Genomic DNA, 22,270 nt, shown 5'->3' on the forward strand with positions numbered 1-22,270 from the left:
CATTAAAATTTATGCAACTCAGAACATTAGTCCCACTATGCTCAACCTTTAGATTCTTGACTTTGCCTGAGATCTTAACAACATCTGTCTCCACAGTTCCTCCACTATTTGAGCTGGCACGCTAGACCCCATTCCCCTGCAACTCTAGTTTAACCCTAACTTGCAGCACTTAATATCTCAATAGGATATTAGTTCCTCTCCAGTTTAGGTGCAAATTGTCACTTCTGTTCAAGTCCCAACTTCCCTGGAAGAGAGCCCAATGATCCAAATATCTGAAGTACCCTCTGATACACCAATTTCTTAGCCAGATATTGAACTATATGATCTTCCTATGTCTGGTCTCACTATCATGTGGCACGGGTAGCGATTCTGAGATCACAACCCTGGAGGCCCTGCCCTTCAACTTAGCACCGAACTCAGTGAACTCACTTTGCAGAACCTCATCACTCTCTCTACCTCTGACATTGTAACTATATGGACTGCGACTTCTGGCTGCTCACCCTCCCACTTAAGGATGTTGAGGATTCAATCCAAGATGTCCTGGACCCTGGCAGCTGGGAGGCAACATACCATCCAGGAATCTTGTTCTTGTCCACAGAACCCCCTTACTGCTCTAACTGTGCAATTATAAAGAAGGAACCCATAAGTAAAGTGAACAAAATCTACCTGTGGTTTTTTGCTTTCCTTCACTCAGTCCTCTCCTCTCTTAAACCTTGAAGAGGACAGCTGTCCACTCCAAAAAAGGCTACTTGGTTTGCCTCTGCCTTACTTTTATTTTTCCCTGCTAATGAATCCTGATTCCCAATTGGGCGCTGTTCAAATACTGATATTCCCATGAAGAGCACATCTTAATGCATTCTTGCCTACCTCTGTCAGTGACCTCATCTCTCTCTCCCAATCTCTGATTAGCAACTGTTTAAACATGAGTGAAAGGTTAGGTGAGGATCTTTATAAGAGCCCTTTGCATTCCCTTCACCAGACTTAGCACTGAGACCATTAAGGAATCTTATGGAAGAGCTTGAAGAGCATATAAAATTAAAAGAATACTAATAGAAATCAGGAAAGCAATATTACTTAATATCAGTATTGCATGAGCATTTGACAATCAGCTCCATAAAATCATCCAAAACCATGTTGAAAATTTAATTGAAATTGGAATTGGTCTCTCATTGTCACATGCAGCAAGATACTGTGAAAAGCTTGCCTTGTGTACTGTTCATACAGATCAAATCTTTACACAGTGTATTGAGGTAGAACAAAGTACAACAAAGAAAAAAAATCCAGAATAAAGTATATCAGCTACAGCGAAAGAGCAGTGCGGGTAAAAAAAAGTACAAGATTATAATGAGGTTGCTGATAGAGATTGTGGTCCATCTGGTCCACGGCAGTCAAAACTAGACCACATGTCAATTTCACTTCCCAGCTCTGCAGTTGCCCATCCAGGGATTTCCAAATATAGTGAGACTATTGCCTTCACTATCCTTTCAGGAAGAGAGTTCTGAACTTCCAAACTTCGGGAACTGAAATCATTTTATTTCACAACGCCTCTCTAGTACTTATAGAACTCTTCCTTAGTTACTGACTACCTTGCTGTGGGATTTTGGTGCCGTCAGGCAGGCTGCATGGTAGTGCAGCCCGTTGTATAGTGCTCTAAAGTGTCAGCAACCCAGTTCAATCCACCATTCTCTGTAATGACAGTCCTGATGAAGGATCTCGGCCCGAAGCGTTGACTGTTTACTCTTTTCCAAAGATGCTGCCTAGCCTGCTGAGTTCCTCCAGCATTTTGTGAGTGTTCATGTCGGTAAGACATTTGTATGTTCTGTCTCATCTTTCCAACAGTGCTGTTGCTTGCTTTGAATCAGCTGATTTTGAGTTGTCAAGTCTTCCTCTATGACCAATGTTCTCAACCAGCTACTGCTTCCTGACGAAGGGTCTCGGCCTGAAACGTCGACTGCACCTCTTCCTATAGATGCTGCCTGGCCTGCTGCGTTCACCAGCAACTTTGATGTATGTTGCTTGAATTTTCCAGCATCTGCAGAATTCCTGTTGACTGCTTCTAGATTGCTGGATCCAAGCATTACCTTCATGAACCTTCTTTCAAGGGTTATTGGGGCATTGACCTGCTGAAGCTCATTGGTCTGTGAAGAATGCAGATTCATTCTTAGCCTTCAGCTAATCCATTGTTTTCAGGTGTTCAAAGTAATGCTCTTAAGCAACAAAACAAGAAAGCCCGTTCAGTCCTTTGCATCTGTTCTGTCAAAACCTGCCCCGGACACAAGAAGGTATGCCCGATTCTGGAGGACTGGAAAGTTGTAAATATCGCCCCACTCTTTAAGAAAGGAGGGAGGCAGAAGGAAGGAAATTATAGGCCAGTTTGCCTGACTTCAGTGGTTGAGATATTGGTGTTCATGAGTGAAAAGGAGATTTTGGACTACTTGGAGGTAGTCTACAGATCGTGAGAGTGGGCAAAGAAGTGGGGGATAGAATATAGTGTACGGAAGTGAATGGTTATGCACTTTGGTAGATGGAATAAGGGCATAGACTACTTTATAAATGGGGAGAAAGTTCAAAAATCAGAGATGGAAAGAGACTTGGGGGTCCTTGTGCAGGATTCCCTTAAAGTTAACTTGTGGATTGAGTTGTGGTAAGCATGGAAAATGCAATGTTAGCATTCATTTCGAGACGACTAGAATATAAGAGCAAGGATGTAATGCTGAGGCTTTATAAGGCGTTGTTCATATCACATTGTGAACAGTTCTAGGCCCCTTGTCCAAGAAAAGATGTGCTGGCATTGGAGAGGGTCCAGAGGAGGTTCACAAGAAGAAAGGGTTAATGTATGAGGAGCCTTTGATGGCTCTGGGTCTGTGCTTACTGGAGTTTAGAAAAATGGGGAAGGGTGATCTCAAGAAATACATTAAATATTGAAAGGCCAAGATAGAGTAGATGCAGAGGGGATGTTCCCTTTTGTAGGTGAGTGTAGGACTAAAGGGCATAACCTTAGAATAGAGGGAAGTCCATTTAAAAAAGAGATGAGAAGGAATTTCTTTAGCCAGAGGGTAGTGAATCTGTGGAATTTATTGGATGGCTGTGAAAGCCAAGTCATTGTGTACATTTAAACCAGTGGTTGATAGGTTCTTGGTTAGTTAGTGCGTCAAAGGTTACAAGGAAAAGGCAGGAGAGTGTGTTTGAGAGGGGTAATACATCAGTCATTATTGAACAGTGGAGCAGAGTCGATGGGCGAAGTGATTATTATTCTGGCATTCATGATGTTTAGATATATTTCCATGCAGATGGATTTTATACCACCCTTGGTAAATTAAACACCATCTAACTTAAAAATATAACTATTCCATGAGTAATACAATTTTAAAAAATTGAAATTATGTAGGTTAACTAAAATTGCTGATAAAAATACAGTTAATTTGGACACATTGGGACCAGTACATTTCGGCCCAGTTCAGTGGCTGTCCCAGTTAGCCGAAGCTTCATGGTATAAAAAAAATCAAGCGCTCGAAGCACAACGTTGTGTCTAACAGTCACACAAGTGCACACAACTGACGCTAGTTAGAAACTGTTTGGCAACCGTCTCCTGCCCCAATTAAGCGTTATGTTGTCCCAGATAAACAAAGTTAATCCCAGCTATTTTCTTGATTTTGATTTTGTTCTTTGAGAGTTGTCCAGATAAACAGCTGACCCAATTAACTGATGGCCCATTTATCCAGAATACACTAATACTGAAATAAATACAGTATGGGTACAAAAATTGCATTTAACGTAGTTCTCTTTAAATAGGTATGTATCTTTGCACATTGTGTAAGTTTACTTCATTGCAATATTGAAATGCTTCAGAATACACAAAAAGATGATCACTGTATTCCCACTAGTCGGGTAATGGAAATTTATCCTCACAGATTTCTCAAAGCACTACCTAAAATTTTTAGATACTAGAATAAAATTCTCTCTTGTGTGAGCAATGGGAAGAAAAGTAAATAAACAAACACAAAATTTATTTTTATTTTCAATTCGTATTTCATGACGTGTGAGTAGATGATGCAACTTTGCACTACAGAAAATCATAATGTACTGTAGACTACTTGGAATTGGTTTATTACTGTCACATGTACTGAAATACAATGAAAAGCTTGTCTTGTATGCAATTTATACAGATCAAATCATTACACAGTGCACTGAGGTGTAACACGGTAAAACAATTAACAGTATGCTACAGAGAAAGTGAAGAGAAGGTAGATAATAAGATGCACAATCAAAATGAGGTAGATTATGAAGTCAAGGTCCACCATATCATACAAGGGAATCATTTAATTGCCTTATATCAGTGGGATAGAAGCTAATTTTTATTGGAATGCAGTTCTTTCCCTCAAACCCCCATTCCCACTTTGAAAGGATGCAAGGTCATCTGTATTTCTTTCTTTTGAATCAGGTCTAAAAATGTATGGATTATTTTCATTTTCAAATATGGGCAACCAATATATAACTGACCATGGGAAAAGCATTGAACTTCAAGATTAAGACCAAGAACTTAAATTGATTGTTTTTGTGCTTTGTTGAACAGGGAACAGAAGTCATCTGAATTAAAAAGACAGGGCAAATGGGATAATTGGCATCCAAAGGATTAAGGTTTTTTCCTCACCAACATTACCAGTTATTATTGTAGCCTGACCTACGCGTGGTAGGATTGTTTTGAACTAATATATCGTATGTTGCATAGTACTGCTGGATCCAAACTCCTGAGTAACATGATTTGAGTTCCTTTTTCAAGTTTAAGTTTATGTGATTGCACACCAGATGGTGGCAGAGTGTTTAAAACTTCAATATGAAAATATACAATCTCATCAATGTTTGTCACATTGTCAATAAATTTATATTGTACAGGTTATCCAGGATATTTTGGAAGAAGGTCATTATTCACTGTGTCACTCTACGGTGGTAAATTTGCTCTTTCGCACAGATACTGCGAGTTCAAAAATGGGGTTCATTGACACTTGGGAAAACAATTTGTATTGGATCATTAACTGATGCAGCAACTCGCCTGAGTCTTTTTTGTCAAAATCATTCCTGTTGGATCATGAAATTTAATTTCCTCATTTCTTAATCTGAGTAAATACAAAGCAAACACTCTAGCAGATGGATCACCTACCTCAACTATCAGGCTCTTGAACCAGAGGGGAAAACCATACGACTTCACTCGCCCCATTACTGAACTGTTCCCATAACTTATGGACACTCTTTCAAAGACTCTTCATCTTATGTTCTCAATATTTATCATTTATTTATTATTAGTACTTTTCTTTTATATTGTAGTGGTGTCACAAAACACCCTCTTACTTAATGTCATCAAGACCAAGGAGCTGACAGGAAGAGGAAACCAGAGGTCCATGAGCCAGTCCTAATCAGGAGATCAGAAGTGGAGAGGGCCAGCAACTTTAATTTCCTCAGTGTTATCATTTCTGAGGACCCTGCACATAAGTGCAATTATGAAGAAGGCACAGCTGTGACTGTACTTCCATAAGGAGCTGGCAAATATTCAGCATTATACGTAAAACTTAACGAACTTCTATAGATGTGTGGTGGAGAGTATATTGACTGACTGCATCACAGCCTGGTACGGAAACACCAATGCCCTTGAACAGAAAATCCTACCAAAGGTAGTTGACATGGCCCAGTCCATCATGAGTAAGATCCTCCCCACCATTGAGCATATCTACATGGAGCATTGTCACAGGAAAGCAGCATCCATCGTCAGGAGTTCCCACCACCCCTCATTACCTAGGGCACACTCTCTTCTCACTGCTACCATCAGGAAGAAGCTACGACAGCCTCAGGATTTACACCACCAGATTTGGGAAGAGTTATTACCCTACAGCCACCAGGCTCTTGAACTAAAGGGGATAACTTCAATTCCCCCCATCATTGAAATTTTCCCACAACCTATGGTCTCGCTTTCAAGGACTCTTCATCTCATGTTCTCAATATTTATTCATTATTTTTTATTATTTTTTACTTATTTATTTCTGCATTTGCACATTTTGTTGTCTTTTTGCACATTGGTCATTTGTCTGTTGTGTTTCATGTGGTTTTTCATTAGATTTACTGTGTATCTCCACAAGAAAAGAAATCTCAGTGGTGTTGTATGTGGTGACGTATGTGTACTTTGAAAATAAATTTACTTTGAACTCTGATCTATGGTTGCATATTGGTTTTCAAGGGTAACATGCAGCATTTTCACAAATATATGATGCTTCAATACAGGCTTTTGTACCTCATGGAATTACTGGTAGCATTTGATGAAAATCTCTAACTGGTTCTAAAGTAACACCTCCCATTAATTTATCATTGTATTTATGAATGCAATGTTTAATCTACTGCTTCAATAGCTGCTTTGTAAGTAACTGTACCTTCATCTCAGGCAATAAATTTACAGTCTTTTAGTTTGTTAATTATTAAATATTGTATTCTCACTGTTAGAGAGTTTAAAAGCCAAATGGACAGCCCTTCTGCCTGTCACATGCATTGACACCATGCCCGATGATGACGTGGCTAGGGCAAACATGTTTGTCTTCAAACTTTAGGCAGGAGTAGATTAATCAGGAAAGATTTTCCCATTGCACCAGAGGCATCCAAACAAGTGTGATTTCTTGGTCTTTGTAAATAGTCTCTGTGATGATATCCAGGGTACTTCATTGGTATCTCACTATAAGTTTGGTTCTTTTTCTCAGATATATTTATGGAGCTGGTTGAAATCATAACTGGTCTCCCAGAGTAATATGGTGAACTTAGTCTCAGTTTCTCTTTGTAGTATAGGTAGACCAAAAGTACTTCATTCAATCCATTGAAAGAGTTAGTGCTTCAAAAATGGATCTGAAAAAGATATTAATTTTCAATAGATAAGATTAAAATTAGGGCTTTTTCGGGAAGTGGAATACCTCCTATGGTGGTGGGTGTGGGGGTTAAGAGTGCAGTGTACATTCTTATGCTAAGTCTAACTTAGGGGGGGAAAATTCATATCTCTTGGTTGTTTTGTTACTGAGCTCTCTGCAGGAAACAGAGACATTCTACTTTATTACTTATCATTAGATGATGCTGCACTGAGGCCCCCTTCGGCCAGGGTTGACAATGGATATCGCATCCTAATTGTCTAGATACACAAGCCTGGACAGTATGATATGAAGATCAGCTGTTATCCACGTAGCAAGCTCCCCTTCTCCATGCAACTGATGAACCCAGAGGAACGGCAGAAACCAACATTGTTTGGTACCAGCAACACACATCAAAGTTGCTGGTGAACGCAGCAGGCCAGGCAGCATCTATAGGAAGAGGCGCAGTCGACGTTTCAGGCCGAGACCCTTCCTCAGGACTAACTGAAGGAAGAGTGAGTAAGGGATTTGAAAGCTGGAGGGGGAGGGGGAGATGCATTCCTTACTCACTCTTCCTTCAGTTAGTCCTGACGAAGGGTCTCGGCCTGAAACGTCGACAGCGCCTCTTCCTATAGATGCTGCCTGGCCTGCTGCGTTCACCAGCAACTTTGATGTGTGTTGCTTGAATTTCCAGCATCTGCAGAATTCCTGTTGTTTATTGTTTGGTACCAGCAATGTCACAGGTGTTGCCAGTCAACATTGAAATTAATGTAGGACTGCTTTAAGGAATCCAGCTCTGGAATTTTCCTCTCAGAATTTACTCCTGAAGACTTCCCCATGGTGGGTATAGCCACAAGGCAGCGGAGGTTTGAGATCAGAGTATTCCTTCTCCTATATGAGCTGCCAATAACAGCTAGCGAGCCCCACCTACCTGAAGTGACGGATTTTAAGGCACCAGTAGCCGCCTTTGCCCCTTTTCATGTCAGTAGAAATGGTTCTGCCCGGCTTAGTAGCTAAACTACATGTGAAGGCTAGGGGCTTGACTTGGTTGTCAGAGGTTATTTGAAGCACACGCCATTGGGAGCATTTAATAGAAAGTGGGAGCTTGTTCCCATTGCCACCCCCGGCTATAACAACCTTATGGAACCTATTATATGGTAATGGTATTATGAAAAGTTCTTGTAAATGTCTATGTTGGCATTGGGATGTATGACAACACTTGAGAAATGCCTCTAGGACATCCGTATGTTGTGTTGGTTGTTAATGCAAACAATACACTTTACTAACAACAGGAATTCTGCAGATGCTGGAAATTCAAGCAACACACATCAAAATTGCTGGTGAACGCAGCAGGCCAAGCAGCATCTGTAGGAAGAGGTACAGTCGACGTTTCAGACCGAGACCCTTCGTCAAGACTAACTGAAGGAAGAGTGAGTAAGGGATTTGAAAGTTGGAGGGGGAGGGGGAGATCCAAAATGATAGGAGAAGACAGGAGGGGGAGGGATAGAGCCGAGAGCTGGACAGGTGATAGGCAAAAGTGGATACGAGAGGATCATGGGACAGGAGGTCCGGGAAGAAAGACAAGGGAGGGGGACCCAGAGGATGGGCAAGAGGTATATTCAGAGGGACAGAGGGAGAAAAAGGAGAGTGAGAGAAAGAATGTGTGCATAAAAATGAGTAACAGATGGGGTACGAGAGGGAGGTGGGGCTTTAGTGGAAGTTAGAGAAGTCGATGTTCATGCCATCAGGTTGGAGGCTACCCAGACAGAATATAAGGTGTTGTTCCTCCAACCTGAGTGTGGCTTCATCTTTACAGTAGAGGAGGCCATGGATAGACATGTCAGAATGGGAATGGGAATACACTTTACTAAATGTTTTGATGTGCATATGATAAATAAATGAATCGGAATCTAAATTAGTTAAACCATAGATCATTTAACTTCAAAGTGTGGCTAAACCACACAGATCTGCACACAAGCACAGAAAGCTTGTTTTAATTGTGAAGTGTAAATCAATTCCTATACCTCTTTTATGGTTCAAGTTTGTTTTGCAAACCATACCTTTTGTGAAAAGAAGTAATAATAAAAATAAGCTGTAATTAATAAAGGTTGAATCTAAGTTTTATAACATTCAATCCAATCTGGTTGATCTTTCATTGATCCTGATATAGTTATTATTCTATGGATATGCTGAGTATGCTCACATAAAAATGAATCTCAACGTTGTATATGTACTTTGATAGTAAAATTTACTTTGAACTTTTGAAGTTTGATATTCATAATCTTTCCTGCAAATATAGTCACTCCTAAGGATTTTACAAACTCCAATCACTTTAGTGAAAAATGAAGTCAATCGCAAAAAGGGGCTTTCCAAGTTTAGTGATTCTCTCCCATCTGCAAGGTCTAATATATTAAGAACATCACCATGCACCTTAAAGGAAAATCATCTGGGAAAATATAAACACAGAAGCTGGACGTTCCATTTTAAAGAGCAGTATTGAACACTGCTAATGTAGGGCATTAGTGATGTCCATTGATTTCTACATAGGAAGAAAATGATGATTTGCATATCTATAGGATCATTAGTGACTTCAGTAAGCCTCAAAGAACTTTGAGATGATTAAGAACATACTGAAGTGCATGTATAAATGTATTGTTGGAAAACTTTAAACTGTTCTAGTAAATGGGCCAAAATGTGACCTTAATTCGAATTGCATGCAGAGCTCATGACTACTTAAGATGCCAAAGCCTGGAAATTGTATGGCACATGGTTACTTGAATAAATGGGTGACACGCTGAACAACAACCGCTTTGTTCAGAAGGCTGCTACTGCAGATATCTGTGGAACAGGAGTTCCAAAGCACAGGGCAGGATAGAATGGGTCTTGCTATCTGCCTTTCCTTTCTGCACACTACCTTTGAGAACTTGGTGAAGGCAAAAAGGCAGTATTTCTCTGGGTCATGAAGAGAGGGCCCCATAGATGTTGGGTGGGGGAAAGACCAAAAGATTTTTTTTTCTCATAGATCAACATCCAAGTTACTTGGGAGTGAGTGGGGTCTGTGCATAAGAACATAAGAAATAGGTGCAGGAGTAGGCCATCCGGCCCATTGAGCCTGCCCTGCCATTCAATAAGATCATGGCTGATCTGTCCGTAAACTCAGCTCCATCTACCTGCCTTTTCCCCAAAACCCTTTATTCCCCTACTATGTAAACATCTATCTAACTGTATCTTAAATATATTTAGTGAAGAAGCCTCAACTGCTTCCTGGGCAGAGAATTCCACAGATTCACCACTCTCTGGGAAAAACAGTTTCTCCTCATCTCCATCCTAAATCTTCTCCCCGAATCTTGAGGCAATGTCCTCCAGTTCTAGTCTCACCTACCAATGGAAACAACTTTGCTACTTCTATCTTATCTATCTCTTTCAAAATTTTGTATGTTTCTATAAGATCCCCTCTCATTCTTCTGAATTCCAGAGAGTATAGTCCCAGGCAACTCAATCTCTCCTCATAGGTTAACCCCTTCATCCCTGGAATCAACAAATTGCAGAGAGATGTGACTGGAGATTGGCTGATGAGGTTGAGATAGGTGATGATAGGCTTCACCACAGGGATGGGGAAAGAAAAGTTCAGGATCAGTCCAAAATGCCTGCTTCTGGCACTACTCCTGGTAACCCATTTCAGGCACTGACAGCTCTACATAAAACCTTTCTCCTCCCATCACCTTTGAACTTCCTCCCCTCTAACCTTAAAAACATGACCTCTGGAGTTTGACACTTCTACCTTGGGGAAAAGGTTCTGTTTATCCTATGTCTTGAATTTAAAAACCTTTATCAAGTCTTTTCTCAGTCTCTGATGGTATATGGAGAAGAAACCAAGCTTATCCAACCTCTCCTTATAACTCATACCTTCAAATCCAGGCACCATCCTGATAAACCTCTTCTGCATCTTTTACATAGTCTCCATACCCTTCCTGTTTAGAGGTGAGCAGAACTATAAACAATATTCCAAGTCTGGTCTGATAAAAGTTGTATATACAGTAGCTGCATCATGACTTTCTTACTCTTGCACTCAACACCCCTACCAATGAAGGCAAGCATGTGAAACACCTTCTTTACCGCCTTTTCCTTTTGTAGCCACTTTCAGTGAACCATAGACTTGGGTAAGATCTCTCTCTACTTCAATGCTATGAAGGGCACGACCATTGATGGTATCCTACGCTTTATCCTTGCCTTTCATGAGAGAACAGGTTATATGGAAATGAACTGGGTGAATGGAATCAATGGGATTGCTTTGAGAACCATCAAGGACTTGTTGGGGTGAATGGCCTCTTATTTGTAAATAAAAATACACGGCTCAACTCTGGTATAGAAAGAAATAGACTAGTTCAGCTTTTAGACAAAAAAAGTGTCCAATTGTTTTGAACAGAATTGACCATATTACATTTTGTAAATTGTCTAAAAGTGTACAGTGCAGATTAATGGATTTATTACTTGCCATATTAATATGACATATTAATTACATAAGGTATTGCAATTAAGTTTCCATGCATTTTAAGTGATTAGTCAATGGGATAGGCAATCAAGTACAAAATTTAGATAAGAAAGAACAAGGGAAATTGCCATTTTGTTTTCCTTTAACTCTTGAGATACACAGGATGGGAAAAATCCACCCAATATAAAGGTGTACAAAAATAATCCCACTGTTTTTTTACGAGGAGATCCAAGTTTCATTCGGAAAAAAGATTGAATGCAGTCTTTCTGTTTAAGTGCTCCTATTAAATTTGAGTAACTGTGACAGTTTCTAATGGAAACACATTCACAGAATAAAACAGGACATAATTAAAACAAATTCACAGAGACAATACAGGAATAGTTGTTATGGTTAACAGAGATAACACCCGAGGAAGCCTGTGATTGTTCTGAATTGGAGGGTAGTCTCAGGGTTAGCTTTACATCTGAACATTAATGATGTTAATGCTGACTTGACCGCATAGGAGCATTACTGCCTTCTATCTTTAAGCTAAACAAATATCCTTTTCTGTTGTGCAAAGCCAGTTACCGCATGTGTATTGACACAGCTATAGATATTTCCTCCATGGACATCTGAGATTTCAAATACTGCTCCCCCTTCCAATGTATATATTGTTGTTTCAAACATACTGACATTCAGATTGTAAAAGCGCAGAGGAGTTGATGGAAATATAGGGAGAATAAAATGGGATTTGTGTAAATGCATTTATTTCTATGCCATGTGACTCTCTGGTTAACCAAGCTTAACTACTTTAACTTCCTCGACTTGATGTCCTTTATGCTCTGTGGCTATTTTATTAGTTACAACTGCACACCTGCTCGATAATGCAAGAACCTAATTAGCCAATCATGCAGCAGCAACTCAATGCAGACATGTTGAGGAGTTTCGGTTGTGGTTCAGACCAAATATCAGAATGGGGAAGAAATGTGATCAAAATGACTTTGACTCTGAAAGGATTGGTGGTGCCCGACAAGGTGGTTTCAATATTTCAGAAACCGCTGATCTCTTGCGATCTCCACGCTCAACATCTCTAGAGTTTACAGAGGATGGTGCAAAAAACTAAGAAAAGAGCATCAAGTGAGCAGTAGTCCTGTGGATGACAAGGCCTTACTAATGAGAGCATTGAAATAGTGGGGTGCTGAAGAGCATCTCTAACTGCACAGCACGTTGAACCTTGAAGTGGATGGAATAGAGCAGCAGAAGAGTTTGAACATACACTCAGTGGCCACCATCTTCAGTATCGGAGGTACCTAATAAAATGGTCACTGTGTGTATATTTCCCATTACCCTGTCCAGCTGTTACAGTGGTTGCTTAAGAGTTAGATTTCACTTGCTGCCAAGGTTTCTCCAAGTTAAAGAAAGCAACAGAATGAGCAGTTAATTTCTTATGCTAACCAATGTATGTTTAATAAATTGCCATATTGATGTTTTGGTTTCTTCCTGAAGATCATACAAGTGGATTAATTTTATAAATCACACGGTCTTTGAAGTCATGGATGTTTTGATTGGAATAATGATGGTAACTCATTCAAAACTGGGTGGCTACACCTGACACTGCAAATAGACACTGGTTATGTCAATGTAGTAAAGTTATTGTATCAGTACCTAACAACTTAACCGCTGCTCTGAGTGCAAGTGTTCATGTATCACCATGATAACTGGGCAAATTCAAGAAATTAAATAATCTAGAATTAAAGAGTTTAGAGATTAACATTATCACAAACAAATAATATTTGTGGAGGACTGTGTTCCTGCCATTTATTTTCTGTAGAATCCTCACACACAGATATCATACTCATTGTATGTTGTCTGGCCACCTTATTCATACAACCATAACATGCACGACACTCAAACTTGCCACCAAAAATTTCTGCTTTGAAAGGATGGATTAACTGTAGGCTTAATACATTGCTTTGACTTTCATAAACACAGGCACAAAATAATTGCTCAGCTATCAACTTTATTTACCTAAACCAATGTTCAGATTAAATATTTTGCAAAACCATGTGATTACTCAAATGTCATCTGAAGATAAATGGTTGGGCTTGCTGTCTGTGTGCAGTGTGGGAGAATTATTTTCTCTGAGAAAGTCACTCGAGTACTTACATTGCGATGTCATAATTTTAATAAAACACATTGTATGCATGAGAGAGAAACCATTTCACTGAAGGTTTTCATATCGTAATTTCAAAGCTTGTCAACATGGAGCCACATAATGGTTCACTAAGCTTGTTTAGTGTGTAGATGTGACAAATGGATTAGGTATGGTGTAAAAATGAACCCTAATCTGTGCCGAGTTACCTGATTAATGTCAACACAGCCCAGGAGGTAATTTATTTCCCATTCTCAGAGAATGATGAAAGCACTGATTGTAATTTCAAGCCTCCTGCAAGTTACCCTCTATGGATACCAAAAGGAGGATAAAATTAGGCTCTGTTGTGGTGCCTAACATCTCAGGTAGCTTGATGATACTAACTGCCAGGCCTGCTAATAATGCTCATTTGCCTGAGGTACAAGCTAGCATTCAGGGCTGCATGAAATAACTGCTTAGGAAGGAGTTAATGGTTATCTGGAGCACATCACCAAGCATCGTAAGGAAATGTGGCATCGAAATTCAGTAATGCCGCATCTGTACAGATACAGACTAGGTGTGATATATACTGCAATAGGTCTTTGGGAAACCAAGAAGGGGAGTTGCAAAGACACGCAAATAGTAACTTGGGATAGTCGTTGTGAAAGGTGCTCTGTGAGTTGGTCACCTAGGAGGTGATTTATTTTTTAATCACCTTATTGGCTTGGTCTTGCTAATGTAGAGGCGATAACATCAAGAATACCAAATGCGGTAGAGGTTGGAGAAGGTGCACGTGAATCTTTGTCTCACCTGAAGGGCCTGTTAAAAAATCTGATGTTATTTAAACACTTCCCTAAACTGTCCTGCAATTTTCTCTGTTCAGAAAGTGTTTTAGAAAGTGTTTAAAAATGCAGATGAGATTAGTAGACAAAAAAAGACCACAAAGTCATGATAAATTTTATTGAAACATATCAGAGTTGAACCAAAATATCGACTGTTTCTTTCTAGTCACTGTGTCTGCTCACTGTGAGTTCCTTCAGCAGAGTGTTTGTTGCTCCAGATTCCAGCATTTGAAATTTCTTTTGTCAACAATGTTGCATCTATTTCCAGACATCACATTTTGGAAGGATGGGTATTTATTTCTAAACTGTGATTCCTAATTCTAATGAAGAAATATCCTTTCTAAATCCAACTTGTCATGGCCAGCCAGCATCTTACATATTTAATTGTCATTTTTCATTCTTCTAAACACCAGTGAATGGAAGCCTTTCCTGTCCAACCTTTCCTTGTAGGCCTTCACACTCATTCTAGGAATTGTAATGAACCTTCTTTGAATCATTTCCAATGCACTAATGTGTGTTGGCGCATGGCCAAGTGGTTAAGGCGTTCGTCTAGGCATTCGAACCTTGGCTGAGGCGGCGTGTGTGTCCTTGAGCAAGGCACTTAACCACACATTGCTCTGCGACGACACCAGTGCCAAGCTGTACGGGTCCTAATGCCCTTCCCTTGGACAACATCAGTGATGTGGAGAGGGGAGACTTGCGGCATGGGCAACTGCTGGGTCTTCCATACAACCTTGCCCAGGCCTGTTCCCGGGTAACCTTCCAAGGTGCAAATCCATGGTCTCATGAGACGACTAACGGATGCCTATTATTAATGCAGATGTTGACTCACCAGTGCCCTATATAACTGAAACATATCGGTTTTATTTTAGTATTCAAATTCCCTCACATAAGCAATGACGTTCTGATTGTTTTTCTAATTACTCATTGTGTTAGTATTTTTTTAATTTTTCCTTTAATATAGCGAACTTCAACAATTATGTACTACTTGCAAAATCTGTCCCACTCACTCACTTAGCCTTACTATATCCCATTACTGCTTCCTTTTGACCTCCTCACAATAGAGCCTCCTACTAATTTTTCTGTCATCAGTAAGATTTATCGGCAATGGGATCGCAATGAGAGATTCACCCTTGCAATTAGGATGTCAGCACTAAGGGGACAGAGGAGAAAGAACAATGGCCTTCGGTAAAGTGGACAAACATCTGCCAAGGAACAACATAATTCCAGAAGGATGTATTCAAATGAGGATTATGCAAACTAAAATATGTAATTGGATTGCTGCATTTTATAAGTTAGGAATGACCAGTGGGAGATCTCACCCTAAAAAAATAAGTTAGTGAATATGGGATTTCTTGATATGGTGCCAGGAGCAGGAATGCAATAATTACCAGCTCTCCCCCCTCACTAAAACCTTGTCCTGCTCTCCCTCAGCTGCCAAGCGCCTCACTATTTTGAATTACAGGTGAATGAGACAGCTTTCCAGGATGATTATAACAGTAAGGGAGTTAGTGTTAAAGTTCCATAAAGTAACACAGCACAGAAACAGGCCCAGCCTATCCAAGTCATCCAAGATGCTCTTATAAGCTTATTCTATTTCCCCATGTTTTGCCAAATTCCGAAACGTTAACAAATCAGATGACTTGTCCCAGGTTCAGGACATAGATGCAGTGAGGAAGAGGATGTGTTAGTATCTTCACTTTCTTCGACAGTAAAGGAGGTTCAGTTTGTCATCAAACAGTGTAACAGACTTCTTGAAGTATACTGTTGAAATTTGATTGTGTCATTATGAATATATGTACTGCATATGACGGCAAACTCAATTTTCAGCAATACATCTGAAGAAGATAAATGTGAAATTTGAATATGACATTAAACTCAACTCTCAACAGTATAGATAAAGAAGAACTCAAAGTGTACAGTACTCTTTTGGATATCCTGACTAGTTGCATCAAGGTCTTGTCTGGCAATTTGAATATGCAGGAATATAGTGGACTCAGCCCAGTACATCACATAAACATCCCTCCACATCATTGGTAGCATCTCCACGAGGTAGTTCTTCAAGAAGATTACATCTATCATCAAAGAGTCAACTATCCAGGCCATGCTGTCTGGTCTAGCATCATGCAAGAGGCCCAGAAGCCTGAAGTCCTGCACTACCAGGTTCAAGAACCAGTTACTTTCCTTCAAGCTTTCATATCTTCGGACTACTATGAAGTTTGTTTATTTTGGTTCTAATAATGTTCTTTCTTATATGATCTTGCATAATTTATGTTTAAATTATGTTTTATTTATTCTGGATATGCTGTTCCTAATGCTGTGAGCCTGTGCTGCAAGTATGTTTTTCACTTCACTTATAGTACACATACTTCTATATATGATATTAAAATCAACTTTGAAGCCTTTCATGTACCTGTCCAAGTGTCTTTTAGATGTGGTTTTTGTACTTGGCAGCTCATCCCATATATGCACCACCCTCTGAGGGAAGGAGTTGTCCCTCAAAGCCCTAGCCTGCCCAACCTCTCTTTATCACTCAAGCCCTCGAGTGCTAGCAGCATTCTTGTAAGTTCTGCCTGGACTATGTGTTAGTAATGCTACTGAAAGCATGTTTTTCATTGGACCTGTGTATACATGAACTTGTGCATGTGACAATAAACTCACATTTGACCTTGACTTTTAAATCCTCTTGGTACTCTTTTCAACTTAATGACATATTTACATCAGAGAATTATCAGAATTGCACACTATACTCCATGTGCGGCCTCACCAACTACACGATAATGTCCTAACTCCTATACACAAGTTAGACATCATCCCCATATAAGATATGTGTTATCTTCATAGCATCTCCTACACACTAGTGGTATGCTGGCAAATCCTGAAGCCCAAGGACCAGTTTTGAGAGAGCTTGAGCCCTCTGACCGTGAATCATTGCTCTCAACAAGCTGCCAACAATCATGGAACCACCATGGAAAGAGGCAATTCTTCTCTTCAAGTACGTGCCAGCTCTGTGTAGAGCAGTCCAGCTGGACCAGGAAACAGACTGAAATAAAATCATGGGCTTAACAGAGTTTCATTCATAATTCTACTGCAAGCAATTTCTATTATTTTTTTTTAAGTGTTTGGCACAGAATCCATAGCATAGAGACAAAAGCAGTGAAGTTCAAGCAAGTTATCTCAGAGGCTGGCACGCCAAAATAACAGGAAAAGTTTCTTAACAAAGTACTTTTTTTTTAGAAGGCATAAAAGCAGCGTAAAATGTGACTTACACATCAGCTTGCCCCAACTGGTAAAATGAGCAGTGTGAAAAATACTTTCCATATGCACGTCGGAACACTTACCGACACATTAATCCAACTAATTTGTGGTTAGGTGGATCCTATTTAAGCATTAAGAAAATAACAACCCAAGGGAAAAATAAACCCAGGTGCCAAAGAGTTTTCTGATGTTGATTCAGAATTCTGGTGCTGTAGAAACAGTCCTAGTCAAATTGAGGGTTAGGTTTTACAGTCAAAGTGAAGTTTATTGCCATATGGTCAAGTACCTATATGCACAGGTGCAAAGAAAAATTTGATTGCAGCAACATCAAAGACACATAGCACCAAATAAGCAATATTTACAAGGAAAAACAGACACTCGGTAGCCACTTAATTAGGTACATATGGACACCTGCTTGTTAATGCAAATATCTAATCAGCCAATTATTTGGCAGCAACTCAATGCATAAAAGTATGTAGATGTGATCAAGAGGTTCCATTGTTATTCAGGCAAAACATCAGAATGGGGAAGAAATATGATCTAAGTGACTTTGACCGTGGAATGATTGTTGGTGGCAGACAGGGTGGTATGAGTATCTCAACTAATGATCTCTTGGGAATTTCTCGAGTTTACAGAGAATGGTGTGTAAAAGAAACAAGAAAAGCTGACAATGTTCAGCAGTTCTGTGGGCAATAATTCCATGTTAGTGAGACAGGTCAGAGGAGAATGGCCAGACTGGTTCAAGATGACAGTAACTCAAATAATCGTGCGTTGTGACAGTGGTGGGCAGAAGGGCATCGCTGAATGCACGACACATCGAACCTTGATGTGGATGGGTTCCAGTCCTGTCAGCTAAGAACAGGAAACTGAAGCTACAGTGGACACAGACTCACCAAAACTGGGCAGCTGAAAAATGGAAAAACATTGCCGGTCTGATGAATCTCGATTTCTGCTGCGACGTGCAGATGGTATAGTTATAATTCTGCCATTTTGCCTTGTGTCAACGGTTTAGGCTGGTGGTCGTGGTGTAATGGCATAAGGAATGTTTTCGTTGCACACATTAGGCTCCTTAACGTCAATTGAGCATCGTTTAAATACCACAGTCTATCTGAGTATTGTTGCTGATCATGTGGATCTCTTTATGTCCACAGTTTACCCATCTTACAGTGGCAATTTCCAACAGGATTTTGCGCCGTGTCATAAAGCTGACGTCATCTCAAGCTGGTTCCATGAACTCAACAATGAGATCGATGTACTCCAATGGCCTCCACAATCACCAGATCGCAACCCAACAGTACACCTTTACGAAGTGATAGAATGGGAGATTTACAGCATGAATGTGCAGCTAACAAATCTGAATCTGCATGATGCAATAGGAGCAGAATTCTGCCACTCAGCTCATCACGTCCAACGCAGCTGAATTATTATCTATCTCAATCCCATTCTCCTGCATTTTCCCTGTAACCTTTGATGCCCTGACTAACCAAGATCCTAACAACCTCTGCTTTAAGTATATTCAATGACCTGAAGTATATTCATCCCAGCCATCTGTGGCAAATAAATCTCAGAATCACCACTCTCTGGTGAAATAAATTCCTTCTCATCTCTGTTCTAAATAGCCTCTATTTTGAAGCTATTCTAGACTCACCCACTATACGAAACATCATTTCCACATCTACTCTGCCTGGACCTTTCAATATTCAATAGGTTTCAATGAGATACCCTTTATTCTTCTAAACTCCAGTGAGTACATGCGCAGAGCATTCAAACGCTTCTCATACATGATCCCTTTCTTTCCTGGAATCATTCTCGTGAACCTCCTCTGAACCCTCTCCAATGTTAGCACATCTTTTCTTCGGAAAGGGACCTAAAACTACGCACAATACTCCAATACCTTATAAAACCTCAGCATTACATCCTTGCTCTTTTATTCTAATATCATGGAACAGAATCTCTATGGAATGCTTCCAGTACATTGTGGAATCGATGCCATGAAAAGTTCAGGCTGTTCCGGGAAAAAGTGGGGTTCTACCCAGCACTAGAAAGGTGTACCTAATAAAGTGGCCACTGAGTGTACATATAGCTGAATAAGCAGTCAACATTTCAGGCTGAGATCGTTTATCTAAACTGGAAAAGAAGGGAACAGTAGCCAGATCAATGTGAGAGTAAGGATGGAGGGAGAGACATTACTGGAAATCAGAGAAATCAACATTTGTGCCATCAAGTTGGAGGCTACCCAGGAGGAATATGAGATAAAGACGAAAGTACAAAAGCAAAAACACAAAGTACTGAAACATTAATTCTGTTTTTCTTTGCATAGAAACTGTTTGACCTGTTGAGTATTACAGGTGTCTCCCACTTTTCGAACGTTTGTTTTACGAAACCTCACTGTTACGAAAGACCTACATTAGTACCCCGTTTTCGCTTTCAGAAGGTGTTTTCACTGTTACGAAGAAAGGCAGCACACGATAAAAAATCAGCGCGTGATAAAAGGCAGCGCGCGCCCCGAGCAGCCGCTCTCCCCCGGATTCTCGCCGGCATTGCTTAATCACGTTGCATTGAGCAGCCGTTAGCAAGATGAGTTCTAAGGTGTCGGAAAAGCATGAAAGAGTTCGTAAGGGCGTTACGCAGCGTAAAACTAGACATAATTAAGCGTTTCGATCGTGGTGAACAAAGCAAGGACAAAGTGAGTCCTTGTGGAAGCTGATGGCTTGTGGAAGCTGATGAAGATGATGTTGAAGAGGTTTTGGCATCCCATGACCAAGAACTGATAGATGAAGAGCTGATGCAATTGGAAGAGGAAAGGATAACAATCAAAAACGAATGCATTAACAAAAGTGAAGTCGTTCAGGAACTGAACGTAAAGCAACTGCGTGAGATTTTTGCTGCAATGATAAAGTACGACTTTAATTTTGAAATGGTACGTAGGTTTAGGGCATATTTGCAGGATGTTTTGTGTCCTTACAAAGAACTGTGTGATAGAAAAATGCTCGAGGCTCAGCAGTCAAGCAAGCCTTCCACATCAGCCACAGCAGACGACGAACCTCGACCTTCGACATCGAAGCAGGCAGTCATAGGAGAAGATGAGCTGCCTGCCCTGATTGACGATGAGATGACACCCCCGTGTCCCACCATCCCAACCCCCGGTCCCTGGACAGATACTGTACTGATTTGCGGAGAATGCAGCGGTAGCCGGGAGGCACACAGCACATCTTTAAGAAAAAAGCCGAAATAAACATGCTAATTAATTAGGTGCCGCCTAGCACGTAATTGTCAGCCCAGATCAGTGCCGATGCAATCGGCAATCGCCTCTATTCTGCACCAACATTTACGTGCCGGGCAGCACCTAATTAATTAGTACGTTTATTTCGGCTTTTTTCTTGAAGATGTGCTGTGTACCTCCCGGTTACCCCTGTGTGCTTCGTGGCAATGTATCGGGTCGGCAGCCTGGAGGGTGGGGGCCACTGCACCACCCAGCCAGCGACGACTCAGTCTAACACACCATCATCAGTGTGCTCGATATCTTCCCAATTCCCGTAAGTGATACCACACTGTACGTACATTATTTCTACTTTATATAGGCTGTGTATTTTTACATGTTATTTGGTAGATTTGGCAGCTTCATAGTTTAAAGGTTACTGGAGAGAGTGTCTATGCCAACAGCGCTTGCGTGAGATTTTCTGCCGAGAGTGCTTGCTTGAGATATTCGCTACGGAGACCTGTGCAGGCAATGATTGTAGAGAAGTATTTTTACTTTATATAGGCTGTGTATTTATCATATCATTCCTGCTTTTACTATATGTTACTGTTATTTTAGGTTTTATGTGTTATTTGGCATGATTTGGTAGGTTATTTTTGGGTCTGCGAACACTTACAAAATTTTCTCAAATAAATAAATGGTAATTGCTTCTTCACTTTACGACATTTCAGCTTACGAACCATTTCATAGGAATACTCTACCTTCAGATGGTGGGGGAAACCTGTACCAGCATTTTTATTTCTAAACAATAAACATTTTACTTGCATTGAGTGGCCAGCGAGTTCAGCCTACCCAAGAAACAAGCTCAACCTTTTCCAGTTCCAGCAATGCTCCAGTGTTCAGATTTCAAAGTAAATTTATTATGAAAGTACATATATGTCACCATTACTACCCAGAGATACATTTTCTTGTAGGCATTCACAGTAGAACAAAGAAATACAATGGAATCAATGAGAATTGGTTTAAGAAAACACTCACAAAGACTGACAAATGACCAATGTGTAAAAGGCAAACTGTACAAATCCAAGTAATAATAAACAAATGTATAAATCAATAAATAATACTGAGACCATAAGTTGGAAAGTCATTGAAAGTGAGTCCATAGGTTGTGGAATCTGTTCAGTGTGGGGGTGAGTAAGGCATCCACACAGGTTTAGGAGTTTAATGGCTGAAGGGTAATGTACCTGAACTTGATGGTGTGAGATCTAAGGCTCCTGTATCTCCTTCCAGATGACAGCAGTGAGAAGAGCCATGGCTTGCATGGCTGTGGCCCTTGATGATTGATGTTGCTTTCTTGTAGCAGTGTTCCAATGACCAAGCCTAGTATTACCACATCTTCTGGTGCATCACAGGGTTTCTAGTAATGGCAGCTCCTGCACTGTTTACTCTGCAGTGTTTGCAGAATTAACCTAAATGCGCAAAAACTGAATTTAG

General features: G+C 40.3%; 1 long non-coding RNA gene across 1 annotated transcript in view; it reads right to left on the bottom strand.

Moving 5' to 3' along the window:
* Positions 1–6,755: 6,755 nt before the first annotated feature.
* LOC134343647 (uncharacterized) overlaps positions 6,756–22,270 on the bottom strand; it is a 72,770-nt gene continuing 57,255 nt past the window's right edge. Inside the window, exon 3 of the long non-coding RNA XR_010017303.1 lies at positions 6,756–6,879. This is a non-coding gene — a long non-coding RNA (uncharacterized LOC134343647). The remainder of the gene's footprint in view (positions 6,880–22,270) is intronic.

This window comes from Mobula hypostoma, chromosome 3 (assembly GCF_963921235.1).
Source record: "Mobula hypostoma chromosome 3, sMobHyp1.1, whole genome shotgun sequence".
Classification (NCBI taxonomy): Eukaryota; Metazoa; Chordata; class Chondrichthyes; order Myliobatiformes; family Myliobatidae; genus Mobula; species Mobula hypostoma.